Genomic DNA, 12,722 nt, shown 5'->3' on the forward strand with positions numbered 1-12,722 from the left:
AGATCATCTTCAGTTCATGTAGCAAAGCGAGCTACTCGAAACTGCTTCTGAGTCTTGGTGGTAGGGGTGGATATGAAAAACAACTGGCATTTTTATAAAGATGGACGAGGACTTTTCTCCCACACTGCAGCCCAAAGCCTGCTTGGTCAGTTTAAACTTGACAGGATCCCCTCAGCTGAGCTGCCATTTGCACGGAGACCAACAGGTCTATCTGCAATGCATTTCTCAATCCAACTGACCTGAACATTGACAGCTACATCTGTTCTAGGAAAACTTCCCAATTCTGGGACACCAATGGATGACTCTGCTACATCCCTTTGTGGTATCGGGGTGAGACCTGGTCACCCCTGACCCCTACGAAGAGAAGCGGCATGTGTGCCACGGGTGGGAGACACAGTACTCCTCGACTAGGTGACCAGAGCTGAGATTTGTGTCCCTCTCCAGGAACACGGTGTGGCAAAAAAGCTGGAGACACTATGTGCTTCCTTGGATTGGCATTTTAAACCCCCTGTTCCTCATATCACTATTTACAGAATACAGATGGTAGTAACGCTTCTGACTCGTGGTTTCTTTCTCACCTGGAAAGCACAGCAGGGATTGTATCTAAGCCCATGTTTTGACTGCACCCACCACAACCATACCTTGATACCATTTTGGGCCTTTGTGTACTACTTGAATAAAAAAAGCATAGTGATATTACAGGTTGCTAGTGACAGAAAAGTATCTGTATCCATGATGAGCAGTGACTCAAAACCTAGTTCCAGCTTTGAAACCCATTGCCTTGTGCAATTTCCAAGCAACAGCACTTTACTGACATTGGTAAGAAGGACAGGAGGATGCTTGCCAAGGTCAGATGGCAAACTGGGATAAACCTTGCTGAAAGACAAGGCAGACTCCCTGCTGGTCCCTTTCAGTAACAGTCAAGGAAAATCTGCTGAGCTAGGTAAATCGCTAGTGACAAGGACATTTGTTCTTCCCCAAGAACTGGTTTAGACATGTGACAAAGCATCAGGAAGCAGACAGTGATATTCTTCTGCCACATGGGAGTCAGTACAACATGTGTCCAGCCTGCTTGCCACTTCTGTGCAGCTTGAGTACATATAGTAATCGTAGCTGGTGTGTACTTGGTCTTCTTCCAGGACCCTCTAGAGAGTAACAGAATTAGATCTCTTGTGAGCTAAAAACACCAACTTCAGCCAATATTTTGTGAGACTGTTGGCCTGCTGCAGTTTATATCCAAACTAAATCCTGCCAGTAAACTGGACAGAAGTTTAGCATGTCACATTAAGTGGTTTGCATGATGTCTGCACAGAGCCAAGAATGGGTTTCTCATTTATTTGGAGGGAAACCTCATGAAATGTTCCATTTCCTATCAGTATTGCCTTTTATGGGTGATATTCAAGGACAGTCTTAGGCTACCTGTTATGTTCTTGATTAGTGTGTGAGTAACAAGCCCTTTAATAGATTAGAGCACTCATTTGAAGCCATAGGCTGCAGTGTGAGTGAGAGCTAGCAGCCTGATAGACAGAGATCTCTCACAGTTCCTTATGTAATCTTCCCTGTAATTAAGATAAAGAGTCATTCTAGTTGGTAAGCTTTGAGTCAAACTTCCCTTTAGCCGTGATGAAAGAACACTGCCATTAATTAGCTACGCATGTAACCGCCAGTGAAACCCTGGAAATTACAGCTGAAATAAGGAGCGACCCTATCTGAGTGCAGCTGTATTTCGCTTTCCTGCAATGTAAATGCATTTTTCATAAATATGTTCCTGTATAATGCAAGTTTTATTTGTAAAGACTTCCTTTGGATGTAATCAAACTTACATTCAAAGCAGATTCAAAAGGCTCCCAGTACACAAGCTGAGAAAATATGAGCAAGATTAAAGCAGAAAGTATATACATCATCTAAAATGATTTGAGGAAATGAAATGAGCTGTGCTATGAAAACTAGAACTAAGCAAGCTTCATCTTCTAAGGATTTGTATGCGTTGCCCCATAGCCTTCCCCTCAAGCAGTTTCCCTGAAATAAACACAGCTCCCTACAATGCACTCCTCCTCCACCTTGTCCTCCATGCCATGAAGGGCAGCAGGTGGTGCAACCCAGGCAGCCACTGCCAAAAGCAATATATAACAGTGAAGCTCTGCCCACCATTCCCTCCATATGGTACTCTTCCACTCAGGACCTGAGTTTCAAAAAACTTGTTGGACTGCCCTTGCTCACTTTTCAGACATCTCCTTCTGTACTGCACTTGCTTGAAATCTGCAAACAACTATTGGGATGGAGAGAGGGAGAAATGCCAGTAAAAATAGACAGGCAGGCATATGGTCAATGAGACTGGAAATGTCTTCTTCCATTAGAAGATCTGGCTAAAACAGAGCAAAAGTTATTTATAAGCCAGCACAGCGGAGGCACTCCCTGAGGTAAGAGAGACGTTCTCGAATGACATGGAGAACAAGATCAGTATTGCTGCTTAGCTCATTATTTGATCCCTCACTGGATGCTGACCCCTCTTGTTTTCCTTTCCCTGACCTGCTGCCTGGAAAACTGGGTTGTTGATTATAGGATCATTCAAGAACTCTGAATGTAACATAGCTTTTGATGTTAGTGAGAAAGGAAGAAGGGCTATATCCATATCTTTAACAGCTACAATAGTCTAATAATTTGCTGTTAATAATAGACCTTCATTTATAGGCTTAGTTACCTTACCAGAGTATTTCTGATGTGTATTTGCACGTCTTACACGCTACTTGCAGCTGTTGCAGTCTTAAGTTAAAGATGGGCCAGAAGTATTGCATTCTTGAGAAATAGCCCCTGTGATATTTTGCAGTCAGGGTATCTCTGTTGCCAAGCATGCTCCATAGTGAAGTGATAGGCATATAACAAGCTGGTTGTCTGGCTGCTACATACCACAGATTAGTTGTCATGCCTCGGTCAAAACAACAAAGCGTGAAATACTTTTCCCTTTACTGAGAAATACAGCATGTCATAATAAAAGACAGGCTCCTCTCCACTCTTACAGAAGCAACTTCCATTATACATTTTGCTTAGGAAACTGTCTGAACAATCAGATAAAATGAAGAATATCTGCAGTATCTTCTGTCCATAATTTGTATTGAGTTACGTGAATTAAGAATATCACTTGTGTCTCTTCTGTCATAAGATAAAAATGACCACAGATGAATGCAAACCATTCATTTTTATGGACTCCATGTTCAAGAGAGTTTAATCAATGTCACCGCACGCTGTAATTTGCATCTGGATATATTTCAGCTGAAATAGGGCTAAAATCACAAGTAACTAGGCAACTCCCCCTCATATTCTGGGGGTTTGTTCTATTCCAGTACACATATAGAAAGTGATGGGCTTCTGAATGATGCTAGTAGGAGTACAACTGTAACAAAAGACAGCTAACACCTTTTCAGATTTCTTGAATGTGGCATTTCCTAATCCACCCTCAGAAACAGTCAATACCTTTTGCACCTTTTGCCCAGATTTTCAGAAATGTTAATTAGGTGCATAACCGATCTGTGGGAGGATTCTCAAAGGTCATTTAGAGGACGAGCTTTGATGGGAACAAAAAATGTACAATACTGAACAGTTTACACTAGCTCTAAAAAAAAGTCCAAAACTTTCTCTTCATCTCATAGAAACAAAGGCATTTTTCCTCTCTTGGTACATCACACATGAACTGTAAGATCAGGACAAAACACTGCCTGAGATGAATCTGCGGCAAGGAAAAAGTTAAACAAATTTTTTACAAGCAAACAAAAAATGAAGAATCCAGGGGACAATTTACAGTGCACTGAATCAGTTCTGTGTGCAATTTGTGACCCACTTTTTATACTAAGTCTGGCATAACAAGCTGAAGAAAATTTTTTTTGATCATCATTGTGCCGCAGTTTCTATGTGTATTCTCCTATTTATTTACTGTGCAAATGTACCATAAATCCTTTTGCTATACCATTTGAACAATGCAATAGGATAATGGTAGGCTTGCTTTGGGCATCTTACAGTAATTGCCACTTCTTATCTACTGAGTTATTTCACAGGTTAATAAGAGGTGACAGTCACCAAGGAGTGCCTTGTAAAAACTTGCCTTGTCTGTCACTGGTTGAAAGCCCTTTCAAATACCTGTCACAGTGGTAACAGCAGTGTTGCAGCAACTGTGATGGTCTGAGGACATAGATGAACAGAGGTCTATGGGAAGGGAGAGAATTTCTTTTAACAGGCCAACTAGTACAGCTGGAAAAAGTAGACCGAGCTTAAAAGGCCTACATGCTTCTCTTCAGGTCAGAAACATTAAGAGCAAAATTAAAATCTAAATACAGCTCAGAAAAAAGGAACATGATACCTAGAGAGAAGCAAAGGTTAAGATTCTCACTGGTCTTACCCTCACACTTGATGGAGGTAAAAAGGAGCAGCCCGAACACTAGGAATATCTTCCTGACTCCAGCTCCTGCTAGGTCTTTCAACCTTACCTCCTCCCTGGGACTAGCTCTTTGAACTCAGCAGACACGCATTGTCCAGTCTAAAGGTGAATTTGTACCTGGGCATGCCACTGGCTGCATCTTCCCATCTTCCAGCAGGAGAGCATCTTCTTGTTAATACTGGATTTCCACTTAGTTTTATGCATCTTTTTCTTGAGCTTTGTTGCTAACTTGCAAGGAACATTTGTTACATAGAGAACAGTGACCATGTACCACAATGGACTACTCAAAAGTCACAAGCAATGCTTAAATGGGAAATGTGCCTTTTAAGGTTACTGCATGCATGGAGATTTTGGCAATCGATTTGAAAAGAAAACAGAAATAGAATTACGTATGAAGCAGCAAAGAAAGCACTCAGTGTGACGGAAGGCTGATGGTACAAATTTTAGATAATATGAAAGAATAAACAGACTCCTCTGTAGTTTGCTTTCATTCTGCCACTCCATGGGCTTAGCTGCCTTGTCTTTTATGTTTATGTCAACAACCTGCTGCTTGTTTCAATAGTCTGTTTATTTTTTGCAAAAAAAACCTGTGAGCTAGGGAAGCTCAGGAGCTTACCCATGTGCCAGGGTGGGGGACTTCCCAGGGCAGAGCTGGGGCAGTTGTTGCACCTTACAGAACAGGCTTTTGCAAGAGGGACAATGAATGTGGAACTATTTTCAGAACAAAACACAAAATCTGTGTTCGGCTTGGCTTTTCACATGCTCAAAGCTAAACAACACAACTACTCCCTCGTGCAAAGAGAGACCACAAAGCTCACAACTAGAAATGCACTCACAGCCCCTCTACCACCTAACCAAACTATTTTTCGAAAAGTTGGAAAGGTGACCAGGAGAGAGGCACATTATGGTGATGGGGTGATATGCAGCCCCTGACTGACACATGAGAGAGTAGATGCAAGACAAGCTTATGAAGAAATCCCATGTGCACACTGCAAAAGAGACTACCCAGAGCACACATCTCCATGCTTCATGACAAAGAAGTAAGTTCAGTCACTTTTTGGGTGGTGCTGTCATACTCCTCCATCCCCTCAGTTTTCTATGCCAGTTTGCATGCTGTTTGGGGGCTCCACAGTGGGGATGAAGTGCTTAATTTCTGTTGGATCTACTGGCTCCTGTTTTTTCGCTTGTGTGGATTTTTTTTTTTTCAGAAATATACAAAGAGTAAGAGAGTGCAGAAAACCCTCAAAACTTGTCCAAGCCTTCAGAATCATTTTACTCAATGTTGAGAGCTGCCTGGCCCAAGGACAAGGGTGTTTGTTCAAGCACATCAGATTCACCACCCTATAGAAATTAAAGTGCCAATGCTGGAGTATGCTTCAGCAAAATAAAATCCCAGTGAAAGAATATCTTTACCCCCCAGCACACATCCACCAGCTCCTTTGCTTCTGTTTCTGCTGATGATATGATGATGGAGAGCACATAAAAAACAAGCACAACTGCTTCTTCACATTTTTATGTTGTGATGACATAAAATTCTTCCTGGGATGTAAGATGAAACTGGAAGATGCTATTGCTGTAGGTAAGAGAAAAAGAGGCAGGAGTTCCAGATAATGTGCAAAGGAGCCTATGAAATATGTAGCTGTAAAATGAAAAGTTTCAGATTAAAAGAGAGAATTGTCAAAGGACTGATGATATTTTAGTTGTTAAAAGAAAGAAAAATCTGACATTTTATAAATGATGCTCAAGCCTGTCTCCAGCCCGTAAATCTAATACATGCACTAAAAGATCACAGCAAAAACTTTTGAAAAGCACTCATGTTTGGGCAAATCTCCTTGAAATGGCAGCCACACCTGGCCAGGGAGTCCTGTGAATAGTTACTGCCTTCCATTTCACAGGACTTGAGGAGCCTGTGGCAGCGCTTCAGAAAGAACTTCTGAAGGACTTTGGTTTTCAGCAAGTGCAACGGGTGTAACTTTTTCCCCAGTATAAGAGGTACTTGCAGCATGATTAGAAAGAGATTCTCCACAGTACATGGTTTCAGTTCACTAAGAACATCAGAAAGAAAGAAGGTGCCATCCTGTATTAAGCAGTGAGGGCTGGAAGGCATAGCATTCAAGGAGCATAATTTGACAATGTGAAATTTCACAACAAGCATAGATCTAATTTAAAAGTGATCATCCACTGTATTGAAACAAAATCAAATTGATATTTACCAGCTGCACACTAAAATTGACTGTTATTGGGACAGTCCACTTTAACAAAGTTAGCCATCAACAGATTCCTATATCTAAGAGCACTAGCATACAGACAGTAATGTGCCTTTGTTGTATTTTTTCACCAGTAACTTAAGGTAGCATAAGAACCATGTGTTTTGAATGAATGTTAAGGTAGATGAAAGTGGATGACTTCTTTCTAAGGAAAAAACTATTTTATTGTTAAACATGATGTGTAATTCAATTACATTGTTTTCTCCTCTTAAAAATAAGTGTAACTAAAATTAAGTGTGAAATTATGGCAACACACATTAAAGCTTAAATGTATTATGACTTAAGAACATACTTAACATTAAGATTCAGGCAGTGCCTAATTACTAGCAATATTTTAAAGAAAGGAAAAATAACCAAACAACCAAACAAACTAAGAAAAAGCCACTGGAGTTAGAACCAGTTTGCTGAAGTGATATTCTGACTTTGGGCAGGTTCAACCTCCTCAGAAAGTGCAGAAAGACTGTTTTCTTCATTTTATTTATTCAGCATGTGTCATGTCAATGAGGTATTTTCTCAAAACTGAGAAACTGCAAGTTAAAAGGAAAATATGCTTTCCCCAAAACAAGGTGTGGGAGTCAGGAATCTATTAATTCTACCATCTGAAAGAACATAGGCCCTATGCCAGCAAATATCCAGATAAACAAAGTATTTATGGCTTCTAGAAAGAAGTTAGAAACCTGAAGAGGAGTTAGAAGCTTAAGTGTTTAATTAATTCAGTTCTATAATGATTCCGGTATTTACAAAATTGTTCTGCTTTAAATACAGAAACAAAATAACATTCAAAATAAAACCTCAATGTGTGAAGAAATGTTGAATGGCTCAGATGACAGTGCATGACAAAGCCTGTCCAGAGAGTCTCAGAGCCACCCTGTGAAAATGGAAGGGCCACAGTTCTGAAATCCCAGATGGGACATTAACAAGTTTGCTCTTAATAAAGAACTGTTTCTAAAAAAACCAGAGTTAAATATATTAAAGTAGCATGTAGAAGGGCAGATACTAGAGGAAAAGAAAAGAGGAGGTGAAGGGCCAGCACCCCTACCCCCCAGGTATGACCATTTGAGAAGATATAGGAAGACATGTTCTGTGGCAAGGCTCCATGGCTATGCAGAGACCTGCCTAAACACTTGGTTAACATTAAAGAGACAACCTTCCTTATTAGTAATACAGCTGAGAGAGAATAAGTTTCTCTTTGCCTTCTCCCTAAACCTCGTCCCATCTTACACTGTAGTAAAAAGCTGTGTTAAGTGTACCGTAATTTTGATGCAGTACCGTCTGCCACATAAATGTAAGCGGGGCAGGGAGGACCCACAAGACATGCTATGATTCAAAACCTTTGGAGACATTCAAGGAGCAAGTCAGCAGTGATCAAGGTTGCCCTCCATCAATTTTCTGAGCCATGGACTTCAACCTTCCATCTCTCAGATGATGTAAGTTTGACCTGCCTTATGTACTTTACAACAGACATCAAGTTGCATATTCCATGACCCAGACCCTGAGCCTAAGTATATTAAACTTATAACCCTTAATTATTAATTAATTAATTACCTCACCCATTAGAAGAGGAAAGAGATGTGGAGTAGAATGAGTTAACTGGTGCTCATTTGGCAATAGTCACAACCTTGCATCTCTGAACATTCAGCTAACATGATGAATGCAGGGAAGTGGTTTATGAATATTCCATATTTTCAAAAAATCCATATAGTGTAATACTGCTTCTGGTATAGAAATAACCATTACCAACATGTAAGAACACTTCCCAAGCCTCCAGTGTCAACATGCCATAGGAAAGCAAAGAGGACAGCAAATACGAGTATGGCTTGCACCAGGAAAGTTTCAGCCTCATTTTATTTGCTTTATTGGAATTAACAGAAGATCTAATCAAACAGATTTTAAAAGAGTGAAACAGATCACAAATATGCAGTTTCTGTTCTTTGTTAAGCTGAATATGTTTTCATTGCTACATTCAGATGACAAGCAGCTTTGATTTTCCCCTGATAAGCAAATGGCTATCTCTTGGAAAGAACACATTTTGAGAGATGAATAGCTCATGTGCATCTTATCTACTTTGAATTGATTCAGTGTGTTTTCTTCAAAGCAGATTTAAAGCTGAGAAAATGTTAAGGTGACCTAGTTGTACAAGCCAGAAGTAATTAATTTTGATCAGCAAAGTCTCAGCAAAGTAAGAGATGTTAAATTAAATACTTTGAGCCTCTTCGGTCTATTTTGAAAAAGTGAACTGAGTCACCCTGATGGAAGCAGAGTATTTTCAACACTGTTGAAGCAGAGTTGATTGAACATCTCTATGTTTTGAACGTGGGTGGAGCTATCCTCAATTTGTATCTAACTTTAATGCATTAAGATGATCTTTCATTCATACTCATCAATAAAAAGAATGTAGCTGTCAATCAGAAATCCCCAGCAGAACAGGGAGAAAGCTGATCAAAACCAGACTTATTTCCCTTAAAACTAAACAAGGAACAATGGCAACCAGCTCAAAATGTCTCTGAAAGGATGAGGCATACAACAAAAATCCAAATTTTGTTCCAAATAAACAGCACTTTATGCCATGTGAACTCTAAATTATATTAAGCAGTGACTTAACACAAATACAACTGATCTGTGGAGAGTTATGTAAACATCCTACTACAATTAGCCATCATCATTTTTCTTTGCAAATGTTCATAGGAATATCCATTCTTACCATACTGGCTGGAGGCCAGCTACCAGAAGTTATACAAATGCATTCAAGACAAGGAAATCCTAAACTATTACTTCTCAGTAGTGCCCATTCCCACCGAGCTTGATGACACCAGACTTTGGCTTCATAGCAATGATGCTATATACATAATGTTCACTAGCAGCCTTCATTTGTTTCTGGAAGAGGAGAACCTCGATCCATATCACTCCTACCTGTTTGACAACAGTGCCAGCAACAGATGCCCAGAGCCCAGAGGAGAATCACAGGTCAGCAGGAGAGCACCTGAAGAGCAGCACAAAGGAGTTCCAGCCAGTAAGTCAGCTTCATCAGGGGTCCAACTGTAAGAGACTGCATCGGATGTTTGTCTCAACATTGCTGGGACGTCAAAGTCTGGCCTTGAAGAATCAGATTGTCGGGATGCCGCAGCTTCATGGTGGTAGCTATTGCAACGAACTCTTTTCCTTCTTTCTTTCTCTTTCTCTTTTTTTTGTATTTGCGAACTCGTGTCAGACAAATAAAGTTACCTGGTGCTTGACTTCATTTTGAGTCTTAATTCTGTTCCTGAGAATACGAGCAAAACCTCACTCCGGTTTACAACTGGCGCGTGACACCAACTTAAAAGCCTTTATGGAAATGCATGTAGCATGGGGAATAAACAAGAGAATTTAGAGATGTGCACATGCCTGCAGGGCTATGATCTTATTGGCATCACAGAGAGGTGGTGGGATGGCTTCTATGACTGGAGTGTTGGAATGGAAGGATACAGGCTTTTTAGGAAGGACAGGCAGGGAAGATGAGGAGAAGGTGTTGCCCTCTATGTCAAAGACCAGCTGGAGTGCGTGGAGTTCTGCCTGAGGATGGATGGGGAGCTGAGCCTATGGGTCAAGACTAAAGAGAAGGCAGGGACAGGTGACATTATAGTGGGGGTCTGCTACAGGCCACGTGACCAGGAGGACAGAGAGGATGAGGCCCTCTATAGACAGATAGAAGCAGCTTCACGTTCACAAGCCCTGGTCCTCATGGGGGACTTCAGCCACCCCCATATATGTTGGAGGGACAACACAGTGGGGCATAAGCAGTCCAGGAAGTTCCTTCTCCAAGTGATAGAGGAGCCAACAAGGAGAGGTGCTATGCTGGACCTTGTTCTCACCAACAAAGAAGGGCTGGTGGGGAATGTGGAAGCTCAAGGGCAGCCTTGGCTGCAGTGATCATGAGATGGTGGAGTTCAAGATCCTTAGGACAGTGAGGAGGGGTCACAGCAAGCTTTCTACCCTGGATTTCAGGAGAGCAGACTTTGGCCTCTTCAGGGCCTCTCTACCTCTTCAGCTTGGTAGAGAGCCATGGGATAAAGCCCTGGAGGGGAGAGGGGCCCAAGAAAGCTGGTTAATATTTAAGGGTCACCTCCTCCAAGCTCAGGAGTGATGCATCCCAGCAAAGAGGAAGTGGAGCAAAAACACCAGGAGGCCTGCATGGATGAAGAATATGCTCCTGGACAAACTCAAACACAAAAAGGAAGCCTCAGAAGGGTGGAAACAAGGGCAGGTAGCCTGGAAGGAATACAGAGAAATTGTCTAAGCAGCCAGGGATCAGGTTAGAAAAGCTAAAGCCCTGACAGAATTACATCTGGCCAGGCACATCAAGGGCAACAAGAAACACTTCTATAGCTACGTTGGTGATAAAAGGAAGACTAGGGAAAATGTGGGCCCTCTCCCAAAGGAAACGGGAGACCTGGTTACCTGGGTCATGGAGAAGGCTGCGGTACTCAAAGCATTTTTGTCTTCACTGGCAAGTGCTCCAGCCACGCTGCCCAAGTCGTAGAGGGCAAGGCAGGGACTTGGAGATATGAAGAACTGCCCGCTGTAGGAGACTATAGCGTTTGAGACCATCTAAGGAACCTGAAGGTGCACAAGTCCATGGGACCTGATGAGAAGCATCCACAGGTGCTGAGGGAACTGGCAGATGAAGTGGCTAAACCACCATCTGTCACATTTGAGAAGTCGTGGCAGTCCAGTGAAGTTCCCACTGACTGGAAAAGTGGAAACATAACCCCCGTTTTTAAAAAGGGAAAAAAGGAATACCTAGGGAACTACAGGCCAGTCAATCTCACCTCTGTGCCTGGCAAGATCATGGAGCAGTACCTCCTGGAAACCATGCTAAGGCACATGGAAAATAAGGAGGTGATTGGTGACAGCCAACATGGCTTCACTAAGGGCAAATTGTGCCTGACATATTTGGTGGCCTTCTATGATGGGGTTACAGCATTGGTGGATAAGGGAAGAGCAACTGATGTCATCTACCTGGACTTGTGCAAAGCACTTGACACCGTCCTGCATGACACCCTTGTGTCTAAATTGGAGAGACATGGATTTGGCAGACAGACCACTCAGTGGATAAGGAATTGGCTGAATGGTCGCATTCAAGGAGTTGTGCTCAATGGCTTGATGTCTGAGAGACACTGGAGACCAGTGATGAGTGGTATACCTCAGGGGTCGGTATTGGGACCAGCACTTTTTAACATCTTTGTAGGAGACATGGACAGTGGGATTGAGTGCTTCCTCAGCAACTTTGCTGACAACACCAAGCTGTGTGGTGAGATCGACACGCTGGAAGGAAGGGATATCATCCAGAGGGACCTTGACAGGCTCGAGAGGTGGACCCATGCGAACCTCATGAAGTTCAACAAGGTCAAGTGCAAGGTCCTGCACATGGATTGGGGCAATCCCAAGCACAAATACAGGCTCGGTGTTGAATGGCCTGAGAGCAGCCCTGCGGAGGACTGAGGGGTGTTGGTTGATGAGAAGCTCAACACGATCCGGCAATGTGCATTTGCACCCCAGAAAGCCAACTGTATCCTGGGCTGCATCAAAAGAAGCGTGACCAGCAGGTTGACGGAAGTGACTCTCCTCCTCTCCGCTCTCCTGAGAACCGACCTGGAGTACTGCATTCAGCTCTGGGGCCCCCAACATAAGAAGGACATGGACCTGTTGGAGAAAGTTCAGAGGAGGGCCATGAAGATGATCCAAGGGCCGGAGCACCTCTCCTACGAAAACAGGCTGAGAGAGATGGGGTTGTTCAGCCTGGAGAAGAGAAGGCTCCAGGGAGACCTTATAGCAGCCTTCCAGTCCCTAAAGGGAGAGTACAAGAAAGATGGAGAGGGACTTTTTACAAGGGCATGTAGTCATAGGACAAGGAATAATGGCTTTAAACAGAAAGAGGGTAGATTTACATTAGATGTAAGGAAGTTCTTCACTGTGAGGGTGGTGAGACACTGGAACAGGTTGCCCAGAGAGGCTGTGGATGCCCCATCCCTGGAAGTATTCAAGGCCAG

General features: G+C 42.5%; 1 long non-coding RNA gene across 1 annotated transcript; it reads left to right on the forward strand.

Moving 5' to 3' along the window:
• Window positions 1–2,185: 2,185 nt before the first annotated feature.
• On the forward strand, window positions 2,186–11,345 carry LOC142026805 (uncharacterized). Its single transcript, XR_012648916.1, has 3 exons — window positions 2,186–2,420; window positions 5,304–5,469; window positions 9,382–11,345. It is a non-coding gene; the product is annotated as an uncharacterized LOC142026805 (long non-coding RNA).
• Window positions 11,346–12,722: the final 1,377 nt, after the last annotated feature.

Source organism: Buteo buteo, chromosome Z (genome assembly GCF_964188355.1).
Source record: "Buteo buteo chromosome Z, bButBut1.hap1.1, whole genome shotgun sequence".
In the NCBI taxonomy this organism is placed as follows: Eukaryota; Metazoa; Chordata; class Aves; order Accipitriformes; family Accipitridae; genus Buteo; species Buteo buteo.